Source organism: Delphinus delphis, chromosome 13, assembly GCF_949987515.2.
Source record: "Delphinus delphis chromosome 13, mDelDel1.2, whole genome shotgun sequence".
NCBI lineage: Eukaryota > Metazoa > Chordata > Mammalia > Artiodactyla > Delphinidae > Delphinus > Delphinus delphis.
In genome coordinates this window covers 83,170,630-83,192,840 of record NC_082695.1, presented here as the reverse complement: position 1 = coordinate 83,192,840, position 22,211 = coordinate 83,170,630, and positions in this window count along the sequence as shown.

Genomic DNA, 22,211 nt, shown 5'->3' with positions numbered 1-22,211 from the left:
TTAATTTTAATTACTAGGTTCAAAGGAAACGTATTTATGAGTTTTATGATCAATCACCATGTAGTAGTTTAATTTAAGATAAACTTGACTCAAAAAAACATACAATCAAAATTTTACATTTCTCTCTATACAAGGCTTTAGGCTTAACATTTATGTACTTTGCCTTAGAAAATGAAAATAACATTTTCTGTACAAACTAGAAATGTCAAACATTTAATAATCCCCTTCTGCTGCTATTTTCTTTAGGAAACATTTTATGTTTAGGTATTTCACGTGATCGCAATGTATTCATATTGAGATACGTCTTCCTTGGCTCTTCTCTACAATAGATTTCATGAAAAACACACTTTTTTCCAGATGTTAGAGGAATTAGATAAGCAAGATAGCTGCCCCCTCCCCTTGACAAGTCCTGTCAACCATTCAGAATAAAGGCAAACTCCAAGGGGCAGAAGAAAAAAAATAAAAGCCCTCACAGTGTCCTCACACTCCTCTGCCTCTGGGATCACTGACATGGTCATACTTGGTAGTGTTTATTACTTGTAGCAAAGCTTAAAGAACTCTTTCCTGAAAACTACTGTAATCTCAATGGCCGTCAACTCCTGTGGAGTGCCCAATCAGTCCCGCCTGCATCACAGGTAACACGACAGCATGCAGCATCTCAGAGGGAAATTTCTGTTACCTTCATCATCAAGAACTAAAAAGTCTCCACTAGTTCTTGGTCCAAAACAATTTCCTCCAAATGTTGGAGGAAGCTTCTGACCAGTAAGTAAAGCAAAACAGATATAAATTTGCTGAATACAACGTGCAACATTTTTAAAGCCGTCTCAATCTTCAGAAGCCTTGCAAACATTATAACAATACTTGAGACATTTATTAAAACATTTTCTCCAAAGTGGTGTGATATCTAAGGATATCCTTTGCCACAGAATTCTATTTATGAACATAAAATTTACATATTTGTTAAGCACCTAACAATATAGCTAAAATTTGGCTAATTTATTTAATACATCATATCTCAGGTAAGCCCTCACACCCATCATTTAATTTATGCACTAATATTTGCTTCATTGCATAAATTAGACAGTTGAAGTTTAACAGTATTTTAAGAAATTGTTGAGTGTCCCCAAAATGGTAAGTTGCAGAACTCAAATTGGAATCCAGTTTTAGCCACCAGAATATATTGTCTGTCAATTTAATCAAGCATCCATAATTAATTTTTTCTTGACTCTGTAAATATTCATTTCTAGCCAATGAAGAGGTATTTCAGGCGTATATTTTTTTTCAAGAACGTATTTTAATGCATTTTAGCATTATATAAGCTTCAGTGGTTTTATGTATATACATACACATTCACATGTGTCTTAATAAAGTGTCTCGATAGGAGTTTTGCAAGCATTGCATTATTGGTAAGCAAATTATACAGCGAGGACAAACATGATTTATCATTAAATGACAATTAAGTTATATATTATAATTACCATTTTTTACAATTTAGTTGTATGATGGATAATTATATATATAACTATCTATACATAATATACATATAATTATATATATATATAGAATGACCAGATAGCTGGTAAAATCCTATTTCTGGATGTCTGTAAGGGTGTTTCTGGAAGAGGTTAGCATTTGAATCAGTAACTGAGTAAAGAAGATTCACTCTCACCAATGAGCACAGCCCTCATCCATCTGTTGGAGACCCAGATGTAACAAAAAGGGAGCAGAAGGGGGCGGATCTCTCTCTCTCTCTCGATGGTATGTGCATTATTTCCTGCCCTGGAACTAGGAGCTCCTGGTTCTAAAGACTCTGATTTGGACTGAATTATACCTCCACACCCCAAGGTCACCAGACTGCAGGTGGCAGAGGGTAGGATTTCTCAGCCTCCATAAAACATGAACCAGGGCTTCCCTGGTAGCGCAGTGGTTGAGAGTCCGCCTGCCGATGCAGGGGACACGGGTCCGTGCCCCGGTCTGGGAAGATCCCACATGCCACAGATTGGCTGGGCCCGTGAGCCATGGCCGCTGGGCCTGCGCGTCCGGAGCCTGTGCTCCGCAACGGGAGAGGCCACAACAGTGAGAGGCCCGCGTACCGCAAAAAAAAAAAACAAAAAAAAAAACCATGAACCAATTCTGATAATATCTCCTCTTGTACGTATTTCTACATATCCTATTGGTTCTGTGTCTCTGGAGAACTCTGACGAATACAAGCTGTTTGAAGACTGGTCAAGTATTTTCATCTTTTAATCCCAAGTATTTAGAACAGAAATGGAAAACTTCTAGAACATCTTAATATTCAAAGCTACATAAATTGGCAAATTAAAAAATAATAAAAAACAGTCACATAATCAATGAATTTTGATTAATGGATCAACTCATCAACAACCTGAAATGGTGTCCGTATTAAATGTAACCGCAACCTTGTGAGTAAGAATGAATATTGCCGTGGACTTTTAAGGTATTTTAGTGGCTTTATATCAACAATTTAATTGCCCTACTTTTTCTCAGAAATTCTATTCTTCAGAATTTATTCTTCAGAAATGTGTGCGTGTGCACATGAAATACGCATGAAACTAGAAATTAGGAATCATACAAATAAGCAGAACCTCCAATAGAAAATACTAGGTACTTCAAAGGTGGCTTTGGCTCTGTCAAGTTTGCCTTGGGTGAGCACTTTTTTCACCATTTTACTGTTTGTCTTATTATGTAATCCAAATCCCCAGCCATGTATATACAATGAAGACCTCATCTCAATCCCATGTCATCACAGTTGCTACTTTTAGTCTTCATTTGAAATAAAATGTTATTTTACTCTGCTGTATTACAAACATTGTTCAATTTTTAGTTTTGTTCTACCTTCATATTCTACCACTTATACCTCCATAAATAATAAAAGTCAAATATGGCACACAGAACTTTATATGATTGGTCCCATTCTCTCTCGTTCTGTCTCTTTAACAGACACACACACACAGGATTGGTATACCCATCCTAGTGTAAAGAAATATATGACACAATCAAAAATGTAAAGGAAGATGTCACTATAAATTAGTGCTCTCCCAGTTAGTTGCAGGTTAACACATATAATGAATATGGGTTTAAGTGCTTTTCTCGAAGCATGTTATTTTCTCTTGTCCTCAAAGCCCAACCCCAATCATCAAATTAGCATTGTCATAACATAACTCTTCATTTATTCCCAGTAACCACCCATTTTTTATTTATCTGATTCCATTTTGCCGCTCAGAATACTCAGTTGGCTACACCTAACGTGACTGAGACCATCCTGTCCCTGTTCCTCCTGCCTGTTCCATGTCCATGGTCATGGGCCACATTCTTATTCCACAAATGGGGGCAGAGGGATGAGATATAAAGGCACAGGGCACAGTTAAACAGACAACGTGTATCTATTTGCTAAGCTTTTTTTTTTTTTTGACATCTTTATTGGAGTATAATTGCTTTACAATGGTGTGTTAGTTTCTGCTTTATAACAAAGTGAACCAGCTATACATATACATATATCCCTGTATCTCTTGAGTTTCCCTCCCACCCTCCCTATCTCACTCCTCTAGGTGGTCACAAAGCACTGAACTGATCTGCCTGTGCTATGTGGCTGTTTCCCACTAGCTATCTGTTTTACATTTGGTAGTGTATATATGTCCATGCCACTCTCTCACGTTGTCTCAGCTTACCCTTCCCCCTCCCCGTGTCCTCAAGTCCATTCTCTACGTCTGCGTCTTTATTCCCGTCTTGACCCTAGGTTCTTCATGACCTTTTTTTTTTTTTAGATTCCATATATATGTGTTAGCATATGGTATTCATTTTCCTCTTTCTGACTTACTTCACTCTGTATGACAGAGTCTAGGTCCATCTACCTCACTACAAATAACTCGATTTCGTTTCTTTTATGGCTGAGTAATATTCCATTGTGTATATGTGCCACATCTTCTTTATCCATTCATCTGCTGATGGACACTTAGTTTGTTTCCATGTCCTGGCTATTGTAAATAGAGCTGCAATGAACATTGTGGTGCATGACTCTTTTTGAATTATGGTTTTCTCAGGATATATGCCCAGTAGTGGGACTGCTGGGTCATATGGTAGCTCTATTTTTAGTTTTTTAAGGAACCTCCATACTGTTCTCTACAGTGGCTGTATCAATTTACATTCCTACCAACAGTACAAGAGGGTTCCCTTTTCTCCACACCCTCTCCAGCATTTATTGTTTGTAGAGTTTTTGATGATGACCATTCTGACTGGTGTGAGGTGATATTAATGCACAGAAATCTCTTGCATTCCTATACACTAATGATGAAAAATCTGAAAGAGAAATTAAGGAAACACTCCCATTTACCATTGCAACAAAAAGAATAAAATGCCTAGGAATAAACTTACCTAAGGAGACTAAAGACCTGTATGCAGAAAACTATATGATACTGATGAAAGAAATTAAAGATGATACAAACAGATGGAGAGATATACCATGTTCTTGGATTGGAAGAATCAACATTGTGAAAATGATTATACTACCCAAAGCAATCTACAGATTCAGTGCAATCCCTATCAAACTACCAATGGGATTTTTCACAGAACTAGAACAAAAAATTTCACAATTTGTATGGAAACACAAAAGACCCCCAATAGCCAAAGCAATCTTGAGAAAGAAAAACGGGGCTGGAGGAATCAGGCTCCAGGACTTCAGACTGTACTACAAAGCTACAGTAATCAAGACAGTATGGTACTGGCACAAAAACAGAAACATAAATCAATGGAACAGGATAGAAAGCCCAGAGATAAACCCACACACATATAGTCACCTTATCTTTGATAAAGGAGGCAAGAATATACAATGGAGAAAAGACAGACTCTTCAATAAGTGGTGCTGGGAAAAATGGTCAGCTACATGTAAAAGAATGAAACTAGAACACTCCCTAACACCATACACAAAAATAAACTCAAAATGGATTAAAGACCTAAATGTAAGGCCACACACTATCAAACTCTTAGAGGAAAACACAGGCAGAACACTCTGTGACATAAATCATAGCAAGATCCTTTTTGACCCACCTCCTAGAGAAATGGAAATAAAAACAAAAATAAACAAATGGGACCTAATGAAACTTAAAAGCTTTTGCACAGCAAAAGAAAACATAAACAAGACAAAAAGACAACCCTCGGAATGGGAGAAAATATTTGCAAATCAAGCAACTGACAAAGGATTAATCCCCAAAGTTTACAAACAGCTCATGCAGCTCAATATCAAAAAAACAAACAACCCAATCCAAAAATGGGCAGAAGACCTAAATAGACATTTCTCCAAAGAAGATATACAGATTGCCAACAAACACATGTAAGGATGCTCAACATCACTAATCGTTAGAGAAATGCTAAGTTGTTTGAATTTAACAGGACAAGGGGACTGGTAAGCAGGGAGGCCCACAATCTGGCCTTGCTCCCTTGAAGCACCTATAGCAAGTTTTCTCAGCCCCAGCACACGGGGCACACTGGGTCTGAGAATTCTTTGTTGTATGGGGATGTCCTCTGCACTCTTAAGATGTTTCGCATCATCCCCAGCTGCCACCCACTAAATGTCAATGCCCCATTTGTTACAATCAGATATGTCTCCATTTTCTAAATGCTCCCTGGGGGTAAAATCATGCCCAGTTGAGAACCACTGGTCTAGAGAGATTATTTAATTATACATTAGATTGCTCCTCATTTGATATACTGGCCTGAGAACACGTTCGTTATTTGATTTTCTTAAACTACTAAAAATCTTAGCACTGAACTTGCTGCCTTCTATGGGAATGTGGTTAATACTAATGTTATTTTTATCAAGTCTGCCAAAGTAAATTTTCTGAAAAAGAGTGGAAACAAAAACAATAGCTCTGCCCTCCTATTGTTTTATTCATTTTTACCTTTCTAGTTTCAGTATTATTTTAAAATTACAAAATCAAACAATAACCCCAGTTAATGGAAAATAATAAATATATTCTGCCTTTTAAATTTTAAAATTAGTAAAATTATATTTATCTAACTATTAAAAATTTATTCTGATTTTGTAGTCTTTCCTTAATCTGCTTTGAAATTGCAAATTTTAAATATTTAACACCTTTTTTTACAAGTTTTATTTTTAATCTGGCTAGACAATTTAATTGGAAATGGAGACATTTAGATATAAATTATGAAAATTTTATTAAAGGGAAAAGCCATTTAGTTATTTAAATGAATAAATATAGCTCATTTGGCATCAGTTATACTGCTTTATTTGTGACATCAGACAAGCCTGTTTAGAATTTCATATTCCTAAACAGAGACGGATACAAGAGTTCTAATTCAAGACATCAATCACTGAACATGAACATAACCTAATGTCAGTACTGAATCAGGCCATCAATTTATTGTTTTGTAAAAGCAATCAGCAAGCTATCAAGCAATAAAGTGTATGAGATAAGTGCTTCTTCTGAGACAGCACTAGCATTGATAATGATATACTGATGGGGAATAGCAACCCTTTTCCAGCATGCTATGCCTCTTACTTGTTAAAAGCCCTGTACTGTGCAACAGATATGAAATATGTTTCTTATTATTATGGACCAATCTAGTTTGCTTAATAGCTTTGGATGCCACATAGACTTGCTGTCTTATTTAATGAGGTTATATGTGAGCTCTTTTTATGTAGAGAAGTGCAGCTGTGAACTGCTTTTCACTCAATTTCCCAAAGACAGAGAGTTAACTCACTGTTGTCTTTTACAGCGTCTTATTACAGCAAGAGCAGCATGTCTGGAGCAAATTTTGATGCTATTAAAATAGTGTCACTTCTGAATAAAAGGCCAAATATTTTACATTATGTTAACAAGATGTGACTGGTTGTTCACAGATATCTAATAGGTGGTAGGTGCCTTTCTTCAGGTCTGTTTGCTTGTGATAAAAGGCAAGAAATAGGGGAAAAGCACACTGTCTGGCCACCTGATCTGCACATATATAAGATGGATCTGATTTGATAGCACAGTGAACTCTTTAACCCTTACCTGCAATTTTCAGAAGGTCTAAAACTAACAATCTTTTCATATCATTTTTTTCCCCCGGAGAACCAGGAGCCTTAGGGAATGATAAGCTGGCACCAATAAAGCATCACAAAAATGCTGTTTCTTTTTTAATAGAATCAAGAGTACCTTTTAAAAAGTTGGTGCTTCTTTCTTTCTAAAGATGCATAATCCATAACCTTGAAAACTGGTAGGATCAATACAATTCATTTTTACTACCTTATGTCATCGATAGATATGATAACTTTTGTGCATTTAAATTTGACTTTTATAGTTTTAAAGTCCATAGAATGATATTTTAATGATTAATACTTCTTACTTGCAGAGAAAAACTTAACTCTGTTTATGAACATCCTGTAGAAATTATTTATTGGCAGATTTAACCCAAGTAGACAGACCAGACATTTTATGTGAGCACATTTCAGGTTAGTTATAATGGCTGTTATTATAATTATTACAGTACTAACATTATTATTATTATTTTCATATTTTTCCGCAGCTTCCACAAAACTGAAAGTTGCCAGTTTAGGAAAGTCAAGGAGAACAAACAGCCTCTGTTAACAGAATGGCTTCACGAATAATTATAATGGACAGGCATAGCAGAAGAACCATACAAAAACGGAAACAATTTGGTCAAAGAGACTCTAAATTAACGTCATACACAGACCTGTACTAACTGATTTTTAATCCATAGGCCCAGAAAGGGAATATTTACTGGACTTGTTACAGCAAAATATTTATGAGCAATATTTCTGAAACCGTAAATATGAAAAACACTTGATATATTAGTCAAAATAGACTGGATTAGTCTAATATAATTGACAATTCCAAAATCTCAGTGGTTTAAAATAGGCATGCATGCCATTTCAATGTCAAAATCGTTGCGATAAATGGAATGAATTTAATATGAATTCTTATTAAAAACTTTAAGAAAATTAGGAATAGAAGGACTCTTCCTCAAACTGAGAAAGGGCATCTTCAACAATCCTACAGGTAAATAATACCTAATGGTTAAAGACAGAATGTTGTTCACTTAAAACTAAGATTGGGATGTCCACAATTGTCACTGCTATTCTACATTGTATTGACAAACAAAAAGCAAAGAAATAAGAATAAAAAGACATCTAGATTAACAAGAAAATTTTTGTTCACTGACAACCTGTTCATATAGATCAAAAATATGATGGAATTTTCAATAAAACTACTGTAACTAGTAAGTGAGTCTATTAAGATTGCAGTGAATATAGGACAGTTTGTATTTCTGTACATTAGCAACAATCAACCAAATGTTGAAATAAAATTATCATTCACCATAGCATCAAAAATATGAAAATAGAGATAAGTCTCACAAATTATTCAAGAAAACTTTGTGACTGCTGAGAGAAACTGAAGAACTAATAAGTTTTGGAAGACTCACCACCATAAAAATATAAAATGTTTACCACATTGATCTATACTCTCAATGCATTAAAAATCCAGTAAGCTTTTTCTTTGGTAGAGATTGATATGATGATAAATAACAAAATGATACATTGAATTCTACCAAAATTGGAAATTTCTCTTCCTTGAAAGACTCTATGAGTATAAAAAGATATAAAGAGATGTTGTACCTTGGAGGAAAATGTATATCCCTCAAAAATCAACACAGAAGAGAAAAATCCAATTAAATATAGACAAAAGATTCAGATAGATGCTTTAATGAAGAAGATAAGCAGTCATGTGGCAGATAAGAACATGAGTTGAGGTTTCACCTCATTAGTCATAAGAGAAATCAAATTAAAACAATATAATGCGAATACAAACTTACTGAAATGGCTAAAAGTAAAAATACTGATCATATGAAGTATTGGTAAAGAAATAAAGATACCGAAACTCTATTACTCTGCTCACAGAAAGTAAGATTTCTCATCCACTTTGGAAAACAGTTTGCAATTGTGTAAAAAGTTAAGCGAACATCTCACATGTCATCCAGCCATTCACCTTCTATATATTTATCAAAGAGAAAAGATACCATATGTCTATATAAAGACTTAGACATAAATGTTTACTGCAGATTTATTTGTAATGGCCAAAAAACTCGAAACAACCCATATGTCCATGCAGATGAATGGCTAATCAATTCGTGATGTATCCATACAACGTAATATGGCTCCGCGATAAGAATCAATAACTGATAAATAATAATATGAGTGAACTCCCAAATAATTGTATTGTGTAAAATGAAGAGGTCAAAACCTCACAAGAAAGAGTGTACACTGTACCATTCTATTTATATAAAACTCTAGAAAATATAAAATAAAATAAAAGCAGACCAGTGGTTCCTGGGTTGTAGCAGGAGGGATGGTGGGTGGAGGCACGGATGACTTTATAAGAGGGACTAGGAATATCTGGGGGATGATGGATGTGTTCGCCCTTGACTGTGCTGATGGCTTTACTGGTTTTGTACATGTTTCAGAGCTTATCAAGCTGTACAATGTAAATATGTGCATTTTGTTGTCTGTCAATTATATCTCAATAAATATTTTTTAAAAAGCATATCAAGTTTGTAAAGTCTATTAGACATTGTATCCTTTTCACATATTTTATATGTGGTGTTTTTACCCATTTATTCCTCTTTAATCAGAAATTGTACTTCTTAGCTTCCCAGTATCAGCTAAGGTCATGCAATTTGCTTTGGCCCATGAAATTTGAAGAAAAATACACATCAATTCTGGTAGGAAACTTAACTGAGTATTCTTTCCTTCCTCTCCAGTTGTAGAAAAAACATGTTGCTCATACCCATCACATCCTACCTACCACATGGATTTTTCCACTTGTTTCCTATGCCTGGAAAGCTCTCCCCTCCCTCTCTGTCTGGCTGATTTCTGCACTTCCTTAGGTGAGGATTTTGGTTTCATAGTCTCTCTTTTTTTTTAATATATTTATTTATTTATCTATTTATTTATTTTTGGCTGCATTGGGTCTTCATTGCTGCGCATGGGCTTCCTCTAGTTGACGCGAGCAGGGGCTACTCTTCATTGCAGTGCGCGGGCTTCTCATTGCAGTGGCTTCTCTTGTTGCAGAGCACGGGCTCTAGGTGCACGGGCTTCAGTTGTTGCAGCATGTGGGCTCAGTAGTTGTGGTTCACGGACTATACAGTACAGGCTAAGTAGTTGTGGCACACGGGCTTAGTTGCTCCGCAGCATGTGGGATCTTCCTGGACCAGGGATTGAACCCGTTTCCCCTGCATTGGCAGGCGGATTCTTAACCACTGTGCCACCAGGGAAGTCCCTCATAGTCTCTTTTTAGTGCAATTATTCTTGATCACTCTTTTTAAAATACCTACCGCTTCACCCTACATTTGTGCCCTGAACATAACACCTTATTCCCATCTTGTTCACAGTCTTTGTTTTATTTTCCCTCCACGGCACTTAAAATACAGGCCACACACTATTTTAATGAGTTGCTTATTTTCTCCTTCCTCTATTTGAGTACAGGAATTTTGTATTTCTGTTTGTGTGTTTTGTTTGTTCATCACTTTATCTCTTCTCATGGCTCAAACAGCTTCTGGCTCTTGATTTTTAGTAAACTTCTCAGGGTCTCTAGCTCAGACTCTGGGGAGAGACTGCTTGTTTTTGAGAATGGACTCTGAAACTTGCCTTTGCTCTGCCTTTGTGAGCAAGTTCATCTCTCTGGCCAAGTATGGATATCTTGAAATCAACTCCCATATCACTCAATATGGCTGCATTTTTTTTTTTTTTGTGGTACATGGGCCTCTCACTGTAGTGGCCTCTCCCGTTGCGGAGCACAGGCTCCAGACGCGCAGGCTCAGCGGCCATGGCTCATGGGCCCAGCCGTTCCGCGGCATGTGGGATCTTCCCGGACCGGGGCACGAATCCGCGTCCCCTGCATCGGCAGGCGGACTCTCAACCACTGCGCCACCAGGGAAGCCCCGGCTGCATTTTCTTATTATCATCATTATAATTTCATTTTAGCTTATAAACACCCTATCTGCAGAGTGATATTTCTCCTCTGAAATTTACGCACATTATGAGACTTTTAAATGGAAAATATCATCTGCTATTTCCATTCAGTCCCATGTGAAAGGTCCTGATCTATGTGAAGTTAGAGAATAACTCCTCCGTAAAATGTGATATGGCAATAGAGAGGGTGATGCGGTAATACTTTTAGGGCTGTGCCCTTAATTTCTTCATCATTTATTGCAAACACCATGATTCCCTTCAACGACCAGTATCTATCAATATCAATTGTGTTTCCAATTTTGGCCTGTGTGTCTGTCAGTGATGAGCAACTACCCAAAGGACATGCTGTCAATGCAGCTTCTATAGATACAAATGTCTGTAGGTTACTTTACTTTTTTTTTCCCCTCTTTTTCTTTTTGATGTCTGAGTTTCCCTGTAGATAAATTGCCTGCTATCATTTCTTTTTCTTTTTTTTTTTTTTTAACTAAATCTCAATTGCAGTTGAGGCTATGTATTGAATTTGGTGTTGAAGAACTTCCAAAGAGAGTGTTCATTACTTGTCCCCAATCTTCCACTCAGGTCATGATAGCAGCAAAATTAACTCTGGACTCCTTTTAAAAGTATGAAATTAGAATTAGAACTCTGTGATACTGTCTGAGCTATGAAATTATCTGACAGAAAGGCTTCAGAATAAGTACAAAGTTTTAACCCCCAAATAGTCAGTGTGCTTGTAGGACACCTAATATGGCACCTGGTTTGTGAAATTTCTATGTGTCATGCCTGAACTGATAGCCCTGATGTCTTGAAATGGGCTTTTGCATTAAATCAGGAAAACTAAAAAACTATCTCAGAATATATATGATCCAGACCTTTAAAAAGTATTCATTTGTATCAAATGCCTAACATTGAATTTAAGGGCTTATAAACTGTATGAAAACGTGTGATCTTTGTATCCAGAGTTCAAGGATTGTAGGACTGACAAATAGCGTGACCATATTTACTACTTTTCCCAGAACCCTTGGGTTAGCCCATAAAAGTCCCATTTTCACATCTCTTGACATGGTGAAATTATTAAATAATGCCTCTGTTTCATTCTCTACAGTGTCCTTGTTTGGAAGTTAAATTATAGGGTCACCCGGGATAACATTTATTTATTCGTCCATTCCTGTGTCCATCCATTTTTCCATTCTCTGAGTGAATTTTTGCTGAGTCAGATGAAGGGCACACATTCTCTGTTCTGGGGTCAGAGAGGTGACTGAAAGAAGCAGACACAGCTTCCTTGCTCTTTCAAGGAGTTTGGTTTTGAGTGTAGAGCTACAGACATTAAACAGACAAGTAGAAAATAACAGTGAAATGATATGCCAAATATCAGAATATAGGAATGTGGGGGAAAGTGAATTTTAAGTATGGAAGGATGAGGAAAAGCCTCCACCAAAAAGTTGACATTGAGGAAAGATTCTTTCTGGTTAGAAAGAAAAGCCAGGACAGGTGCTCTAAGGTGAAAACAAGTTTGAAGTGGTGCTGGGAATAAGTTCAGTGTGGATGGAGTGTGCTGTGTGGGTTTGGGGAAAGGGTACAAAATTAGTTTAGGAATGTTCAGACAGGCCAGATCATATTTATAAAGGTAATATAAATTATTATTATTAATTTTTTAAGAAACCAACAATATAAAACAAATGCCACAAAAATGGGGCTCTGAGGGGCAACAATTAATGACAAAAGATCTGGGACACACTTCCCCTTTTAAAGGTAATGATAGTGTCCCAGAAAGAAGAATCTGCTTATGGCAGAACAGAACTAATTAGAATGTACCACCTATAACGTAGATGATCTAATGCTCTTTATTTTCACCTCAGTGCTTTCAAAGAGCACTTGATCATCTATGTTACGGAAGGTACATTCTAGTTAGTAATTGTCCTGCCATACGTAGCATCCCCTGACCTTGCTATGATCACTTATTTGTCCTTGGAGGTTTTTTTCCAATTCTTTTTTAAATTTACATGTTACAGCATCATGACAGTCATGTTATCAGAGACAATTTTATTTCTTCCTTCTCAATCTTTATGCCTTTTATTGCTTTTTCTTTTCTTAGTGCAATAGCTAGGACTTCTAGTACAATGCTGAAAGCAGGGGTGAAAGGGGATACCCTTGCCTTGTTCCTGATCTTAGTAGAATTTTTCACAATTAAGTATGATATTAGCTGTTGTTTTTTACTGAGTTAAGGAAGTGTGATTTTGAATGTGGGTTGGAATGTTGTCAAATTTATTTATTTTTTGTGTGTGAATGGGTGTTGGGTTTTACCAAATGAGTTTTCTGCACCTAAAGGTATGATCATGTGATTTTTCTTTTTCACCCTGTTGATATGATATATTACATTAACTGATTTTCAAATGTTGAACTGGTCTTGCATAGCTAGGATAAATCCCACTTGGTTACAGTATATTATTCTTTTTATATACTGTTGAATTTGATTTGCTAATATTTTTTGGAGAAACTTGAACTAGTTTTTACAAAGGAAACAGGCTAAGTATTACAAGTGGACTTATGCTTTCTTTTTCTTAGGATTTTGATACTTATTGCTTCATTCTTTGAAGACAGAATATTGCTCTTTTTACACTGACTAGCACACTGATTGGTATTCCCACACTGCCATCATTTTCTTTTTGCTTTTTTTCTCTTTCCTCTTCTTTTATCTTTTTTGCAAATAGAGAAATAAGGAATATAATAAGAGAAACAGCTGATAAAATATATCTTTTAAGTGAATCTTTAAGATACATATAATGTTTGAAATTGTGTTCTCCTTATCTTTGTAGTTTATTACCTATAAAGTTAACTACTATCTAGGTTTTAACCATTTGCTTGAAATTTTTCTGTAACAGTATCAATATGCTGATTCAGGACTTTACAACAGAAAACAATTCTACTGTCTTTAATTTGGTGGAATTCTCTATTTCATCATATTTTTATTGTATTATACAATACAATAACTATTAATTTCTTTCGGTCAGCTTTTAAATTTTCATATTTCTATCCCTTGTTATGATCTGATAATAAATACCAAAGTTTATCTTTTAGTTGGTCTATTAGGTTCCTTGATATTTCTAAAATCTTGATTTGATATGTAGTCTTATTTCTTTATTCTTAAAATGAATTATCATCAGAAGTTTCCCTTATCATACCCCTTATTATATGTTGTCTATCACCTGGTCTTTGATGCTTCTTTCACTGACATTGTGTTGTTATTAATTTATTATATTGAGCAAATCATTCAATATGAGAAATTTTATTTTATTTTGTAATGAGAGGTATCTTCTGTACACTATACCCGTTTTGCTCTCATATTTGTAGTTGAACTTTTACAGGTGTGCCATCTTTTCCTATTCATTGGTTACATATTTAACATGAACATGTTTCCCACCAAATTTCTACCATTACATTACAGTTGACCTTTAAACAACACGAAGTTTAGGGGTGCCAACCCCCATGCAATCAAAAAACTGCATGTAAATTTTGATTCGCCCAAAACTTAACTACCAAGAGCCTACTGTGGACTAGCAGCCTCACCAATAACATAAATAGCCAATTAACACATATTTGGTATGTCATATGTATATCTACATATATTTTATGCATTCATGACAATACCTAACTTTTTCTTAAACACTGTGTTTAAGAAAACACAGTGTTTCTTAAACACTCAGCTCCTGCAGAGTGTTTTATCTTATTTATTATCTATCTGCCATCTAGTTAATCTCTAAGTCTAAAGATAATTAATTCTTGATGATTATGTTTATCTGCTCTTCCCTTTCATGCTTTCCTTCCAGCTGGGAAAAATAAAACAAGAACAAAATATTGAATTTTGTGGAATTTCCCTGTGTTGTGACTTAATTATAGAATCAACATCTTGCCTTAAGTAGGCTTCTGAGCCTTGGTCTTCCATTGGTATGGGAATGAGAACCCACTATGAGCTTAACTTTTTCTTTTTCAGTATACCTCACTCGTTTCACCAATAATATTTGATAATTCCCCAAACTAAACTATACTGATTTCTCCTGTTGATTCCACATTATATCTTAAAGTTTTGACTGTGGCATTGTGCTTTGTCTTCATTTGATGAATTGGTATACTATATTTTTGATACCTTTTTTATCTGGTTACATCATTAAATGTGAGGGGCGAAAAATCTGGGACCTAGCTTAACACTGCCACCTTACAATAGAAGTCTCCTTAAATTGATTTAAAATGTAAAGTTCTTTGCAAATATCTCCACATACAGTAATTTTGAAGTCAATATTTATCAGAAAAGGGCTAAAAATCCTAGAGTAAGTTAGACATTTGGAAACTGCATTAATTTTATTAAGCCACTAGAGTATAATGGTTAAATAATTAATGAAAAGCCTAAGGAATTATGAAGGTTTAAATTAAACTCTAAATTTTCTTAATAAACTACTGTCATAGGCATTTTGAAAACTTTACTATGTAAACTATATGTATAAATTATATATAAATTAGTGATTTTGAAAGTTTTATTTCATATATAAATTATATATAAATTAGTGATTATGAAAGTTTTATTTCATAAACTATACATATATATAAACTAGATATAAATTAGTGATTTTGTAATAGATCGTTTACTGCTTTACAAAAAAATTAAATCTGCTGATCACTTGTTATAAAACCTTAGTTTTTGAGCAGTTACTTGCTATTTTCATTTTCATAAACATAGCAATATTGTATGAGAGTGTATTTACTTTAAGTGAGAAGAAGAAAATTAGTCATTGTTTCCTGACAATTTCAATGACTAAGTAACAGATATTTTTTGGCATCAATGAGCAATATGCTGTCAACGAGGGGATTTAGTAAGTTTTATTTATTTATTTATTTATTTATTTATTTATAGTTTTATATAAATGGGCTTCGCTAAAGAGTTTTAGAATAATTGCACAGTATGAAATATAAATGATAAATACGGGGAGTAAATTGACTTTTACGTTAAGCCACAAGGTTGTAAGTAATGAAATTTATGCAAGATAGACGCTACTTTACTTTCAAGAACCAGGGCAGGATAATGAAGAAGCTGGGGTATGCATATCTCAGCCACTTTTCTACACCTTCCCTTCCCTCTCCTCCTTTGTCCCTTAAAGAAGAATTTAAATATTCATACTAAGTCATATCTCTAATGGGGGAACATGAGAAAGATGAACAAGACATTGCACCTGCACAAATAGGTCTTACAGATTAATATAGAGAGCATGTGGATAAAGATAAATGAAAATATGGTGTGGCCTTTCCCACCCTAGTGATGTGGACACAATTACCTTTACTGATGATCCTTGCTTTTTCACGTGTAGGCAAATTACTGTCTGGTTCCCTTGCTTTCAGCCTGAAGATCTTCTTTTACTATTTTTCATAAGGAGGGTCTGCCAGCAATGATTTTTCTCAGTTTCGTTTATCTTGGAATGTCTTTATTTTGCCTTCGAAAGTGAAGGTTCCCTTTTACATGGCATGTAATTTTTTCTTTTGTTGCTTTCGATAGTTTCTCTTTGTCTCTGGCTGGGAACATTTTTACTTTGAGGTATCTAGATGTGAATCTTTATTCTACTTGGAGTTGGCTGAGTTACTTAGGTACATAGGTCAACGTATTTGATCAAATGCGGGAACCTCTGAGTCCTGTGAGAGGACTCAGAGCTGCTGAAAGGCCTGATGGGCAGGACAGATTCTAGGGTCTGCTTAAGAGCGCCAGTAGCAGGTATTTGTAATTGGAGGCAACGACTGTCCACGGGTTCAAGAAGTATTCAATACATGGTGGCTGAAAAGGCCTAAAGGAAACAGTGGACCCACAATGAGAGTCCAAAAACTAGATCAGAACCCACTTAGTGGAAACCAGAGCCCAGAAGACACCAAGCAGATCTGTGTCTCTCACTCTGGGCTACATCATTGTCCCATTGGTGTCCTACGACACCCGTAATCTGAAGCCATAGCAGATCAAAAAAAGAGGAGAAAGAAATAATATAAAAGACTAAATTTTTTACACTAGAAAGATGGAGTTATCCTAAAGCATGTAAAGTAGATATGGATACATATAGATATTTCATATAAATGAAGCATATGTGACAATATTATATATTCATCATGAAAAGTGACAATTTTAAAGAGAAAATACGATGGACAATTTAAGACCTCTGTCAGGTTAGGGTGTAGGAGCTTATGAGCAAGGATAAAACTGTCACTAGAAAATAAATAAGCTATGTTTTCTTTGCATATCTGAATAGTAAAGTGTAACTACTTACATCTTTGTAACAGATACACAAGTATTAGTGAAGTAATCTCTAAAAATTTACTGAGGAATAGAAAAAAAGGAATAAAACTAAAAAACAGAAGCTCTTAATGAAGTTTATGCACTGAAAGACTCAGTATTTAAAGAAACAAATTTTCTCCAAAACAATTTATAAAAATCTTTCAATCCTGACCTAAATTTCAATACAGTGGCTTTAAATTTAACCTGAAAAGTGAACAATTGATAATTGTTAAGAATATATTGAAAAAATTGTACAGAGAACAAAGAAAAACTATTTGAAAATAAATTATATTTTAACATTTGAACATAATTTGCAAATAACTTACAATATCATTTAAAACATGACATGAGATTTTAAAATAAATTATAATATGTGATAAACTGAGAAGTGTGTATTTACTTCAAAAGTAGACACCAAATCAAAGAAACTTAAAAATAAAAATAAAATAGAATATCACACAATAAAAGTTATCTTAAGGTATAAGAGAAAGCTGTTTACTGTTTTTTATTCTTGTTGTTTGTTGTGAGACTACCTTATGAAAGAGAGTTTCAGGAAACCTTTCTATTTGTGTGTTAGACATCACTATAAGTACAAAATATAGTTCTTTATATAGAATGCATTAGGTTTTCTATAATATACCTATTTTGACCTCTGTTTGCTGTGAAATATAGCAAAGTATTCATTTTTTAAATTTTTTACCTGATCATTATTAAACATCATAAGTCACTAAATGAATTAGAATCTCCCCTATTATATGGACAATATTGTTTCAGCCCATATCATAGACTGCTTTTCCTTTTATAATTAACATTTTCTATATTTTTATATTTCCATAAGAATGCCTTTTACAGAATGTTGAATTACAGACATGTCTTTTCATGTTTGAAAAAAGAAACAGAAATTAACATATTTGCCTCTATTTACTAGTTTTCTAAAGTAAAATTATTTAATAAATTCATCTAATTTTTGAGAAATAAAGGTATATATGTATATATATACACACATATATATCACATGTATAGACACGTGTATATTATATATATATATTCATAACCATATATATATGTAGACTGAGAGAGAGAGATGCATCTGTAGATGAAGATAGAGAATTTTATAGAAGGCAATTAAAGAGCAAATTTTTTTATGAGATGAGAAAGAAAGAGTGGATTTTTTTCCTCAGGTTGGTAAATTTGCTTCCCATATGGAAACAAACATTTTTTAATATTGACTCAATTAGTTTTCTTCATGCAAAGTGATTTCAATATTGCTTTCATTTTATTGTTATAGAGATACATCTCAAAATTTATTTCAAACATTAGACTAGTATAAGGATGATTAATAACTGAAAACATTTCTAATTTAAGACTTTCTGGAGAAATATCATTTAATTTTCCAAGAATTGGCTCAACAAAAGTACTTAAAAATTTTATTTATTGTCTGTAATGCTTCAAATATTTCAAATCAGTTTTGTTGCCCTTGGAAAATCCTAGAATATATGAAAAGCACGTCAGAGTTGATACAAGACAGGGTATGAGTACAAGACTGATATAAGTTCAAAATGAAAACAAGAAAAGTGCTTCCATTATCTGAGATTATTTAAAAATACAAGGCCCCATTATAATTTACCTCTTTCTATATAAGTGAATTTACTTTGCAAAGGGACAGGCTGAAATAATTCTGGAAAGGCATATGAAGAAAACTGTAAGAAAATTACATTAAAAATAATTAGCCTAAAGATGAAGAGTTAGAATAGCTTATCTGTGAAAAAGTGAAAGATATTAATGTCTTAATCTACATCCCTATAAAATAGGTCAATTTTTGAATGCCACTGTAAATCTGTACACATTAAATTTTAATTCTGCTTTTACATAATCTGATAGTAGTTCATTGTTTTCCTGAGCCTTTGAATTGTATCTATTTAGAGGTATATTGTGTGTGTGTGTATGTGTGTGCATGTGTATGTATGTGAGGGTGTATGCGTGTGTATGTGTGCGTATGCGTGTGTGCGTGTATGTATGTGTGGGTGTATGTGTGTGTGTGTGTGTGTATGTATGTGTGGGTATATGCGTGTGTGTGTGTGTGTGTATATGTGTATATGTGTGTGTGTGTGTGTGTGTGTGTGTGTTGTGGGCAGTTAGAAATAGGAGACAAACAGAAAAAAGAGCCAGTGCTCTTGACATCTAAAGTATTCAAGTACTTAGTTGACATTTAAATATTTTTTTATAATCTTGGAAAGCATACCCAATTTCCATTTTCTTTATAAACTAATGAGTATTTCCACGACGTAAGTTTTCAAATATAGTGGTGTTTTTGACCTAATTTATTGCCCGCATACAACAATGTGCCTTCTGAAAATTCTTCCTGTCACAATTCCTTCCTCACTTCCTATCGTTCTGGAATAATCCATATTAATCATTCTTTTCTAACATTTCTACACTTTCCAAATATCTAATTCTTTTTAATTCTCCAAAAACAGTCCTTACTATGTCCCTATTTATTTATAAAAAATCCATTAGACAGTTCTGACTTTCTGACTATAACCTTTATAGTAGTGATTATACTACTTTCTCTCCTTCATGCTATTTTAAGATATACTTCCGTATTGTAAGTTCCTTTTAGGACACTGTAATATTTATCTCACCAGTCCCTTTACTCCTTAATATAAACTCCTAAATCTCTACATCATGACAACACCCATTGACAATTACCCTACCTATGCTCATCAGTGACAGTATCCTTCCTCCTCTCATATGTGAAATTCCTAAATCCTCTATCAGTCTTTTCTCGCCTCTCAATGGATCTGTCAATAATTAAACAGAATCTATTTTTTCCTAAAAGGTCCTTATTTTACAGGTTTTCCATATTCCCACCTCCCTAGCTTTTTAGCCAAGACTTTATCAACTGCTGGTAAATTACCGCAGTGTCAATTCCTATCTTCGATATGCAACGACGCTAACGATTCTTTCTTGGTTCAGTACAAGATGTAGACTAAATAACACTCTATGTCTTCTCTATGTGTTTTTATAGGGAGTGGCCTGAGGATTTTAAGGTCAAAAGCCATCTAGACTTTTAGCCCTTCCCTCAAGAGGAGGAACTCAACTTCAGCTGATCACTTCAACAGTGAGAATGTAAAGGCATCAACTCTGATGGCCATGGCCAAGGATCCTCACCACCATGTCTGGAATTTACTATCCAGGAACTGTTCCTATAGGTGGCACATCCTGCACGCAACGTGAACTAGTTATTTGTAATATATTCATTGCTGTTAATAATGGCAACACGTAATGTTCTGCATACATGTCCTCGTCGCTTTTAGATCATACACAGCCCTGAAATCCTGAGTGAGGTCTAAACTCCTTATGAAGCCTCTTCTAACAGCTCCAGACCACAGAAACACACAATTGCCCTTTTATAGTTCTTATGCCTTCATACATTTTCATACTTGTACATAATTTCAGGTCCTCTTCGGTTTTGTAAACATTTTTATGGAGTTTGTCCTTAAGTAGCATTTTTTTTCATATTTCATCTCCCTTCACTGCCCACCTAATGTTAAGCACCCCTAAAGGATTTATTTATTACTCCATTATATGATTTGCAGAATGCTATTATACTAATAAGTAATATCTTAAAGATAATACAGAGAAATCTTAATATTTTAAAATATTTTTCAAGGCACAGAGAAGTGAAAGGGAACTGTTCCCACTATGCCACAGCTCTTTCACCTGTAAAATATTTATCAATAATTTAGAAGATAGCATTTCTCTTTTCTTCTTGTACGAATACGTGACACTGTATCCAGTGCCCTGAAATGTCAATGTGCCTTTTTAAGATCCTGAATTAGCAATAGGGACTGATTTAGACAAGTTAAAACCTGAGAATCTTAAGTAGGATTAAACCAGATGTGAAAGTTAAAGCCATCATTTTTACAGAAAATTTTACAGATGCCTTCAATAGAAGACATTGGTAGTACTTAAATTATCAAAACCACACCTTTGGCTAAAAGAGCAAGAGAAACGAGAAATCCCAGCCTAATTTTCTCCCTTAATTGCTCAGGAACCAACTCTAGAAACTGATTGCACCCTAACAATGCAATTTAACATTTTTTAATATTTTAATTGATTTTAATATCCCAAGTTTTTTATCTGGTTCATTGCTCCTGATGGCATTGGAGAGGTATATCTCAATAGCGCTGTTAGTATATTAAATCAGTATATCAATACACTTTGCATTAAGAAGCAAGGGCCTTAGAGAATCTATGCATCAAAGAGGCAAGAAAAATGGTTGCTGAACTCCAACTTTCCTTAAACACATTAATGGAAAAACTTCATAGAAGTCTTCCTTTGTGCTGAGGGATACATAAAACAAAAATGCATAGCTTGGTAAATATTTCCCTTCCATATACTGATATCAAGTATTAAAGTTTTTCTCTGGGGCAGAAAATTCAAAGCGTTATCTCAAAATAATGCATAAGCTATACGGATTAAAAAAAGTGATAACCTTGTATATGACAATCATTTACTCTAAAATGAAGAAAGTAACTATGGTGTTTACCTTTCTCACAGGGATACAGACAACTCCAATTTACAACTTGCTTATGCCCCAAATTGGTTAAGTGAGGAAGTTGTAGACCTCTGAGGACAGTTCCACAGACAAGTTCAAAAACGGGTTAGTGAACAGATCTCCGAAGACAGTTTATTCTTGATAAAGTGAAAGTAGAATACTAGTAGTATTACACTCTCTTTAATATCAGTGTTTTACTGGGAAAATGCTTACCAAAAAAAAAAGAAAGAAAAAGAAAGGAGAAACAATTTTTTATAGAAAACAGCATTAGCAATTGCTCTTCTACCTGTTGTGACACTATGATGGTGGTGGTAATAATGATGATAGTTAACATCTATTTTCAG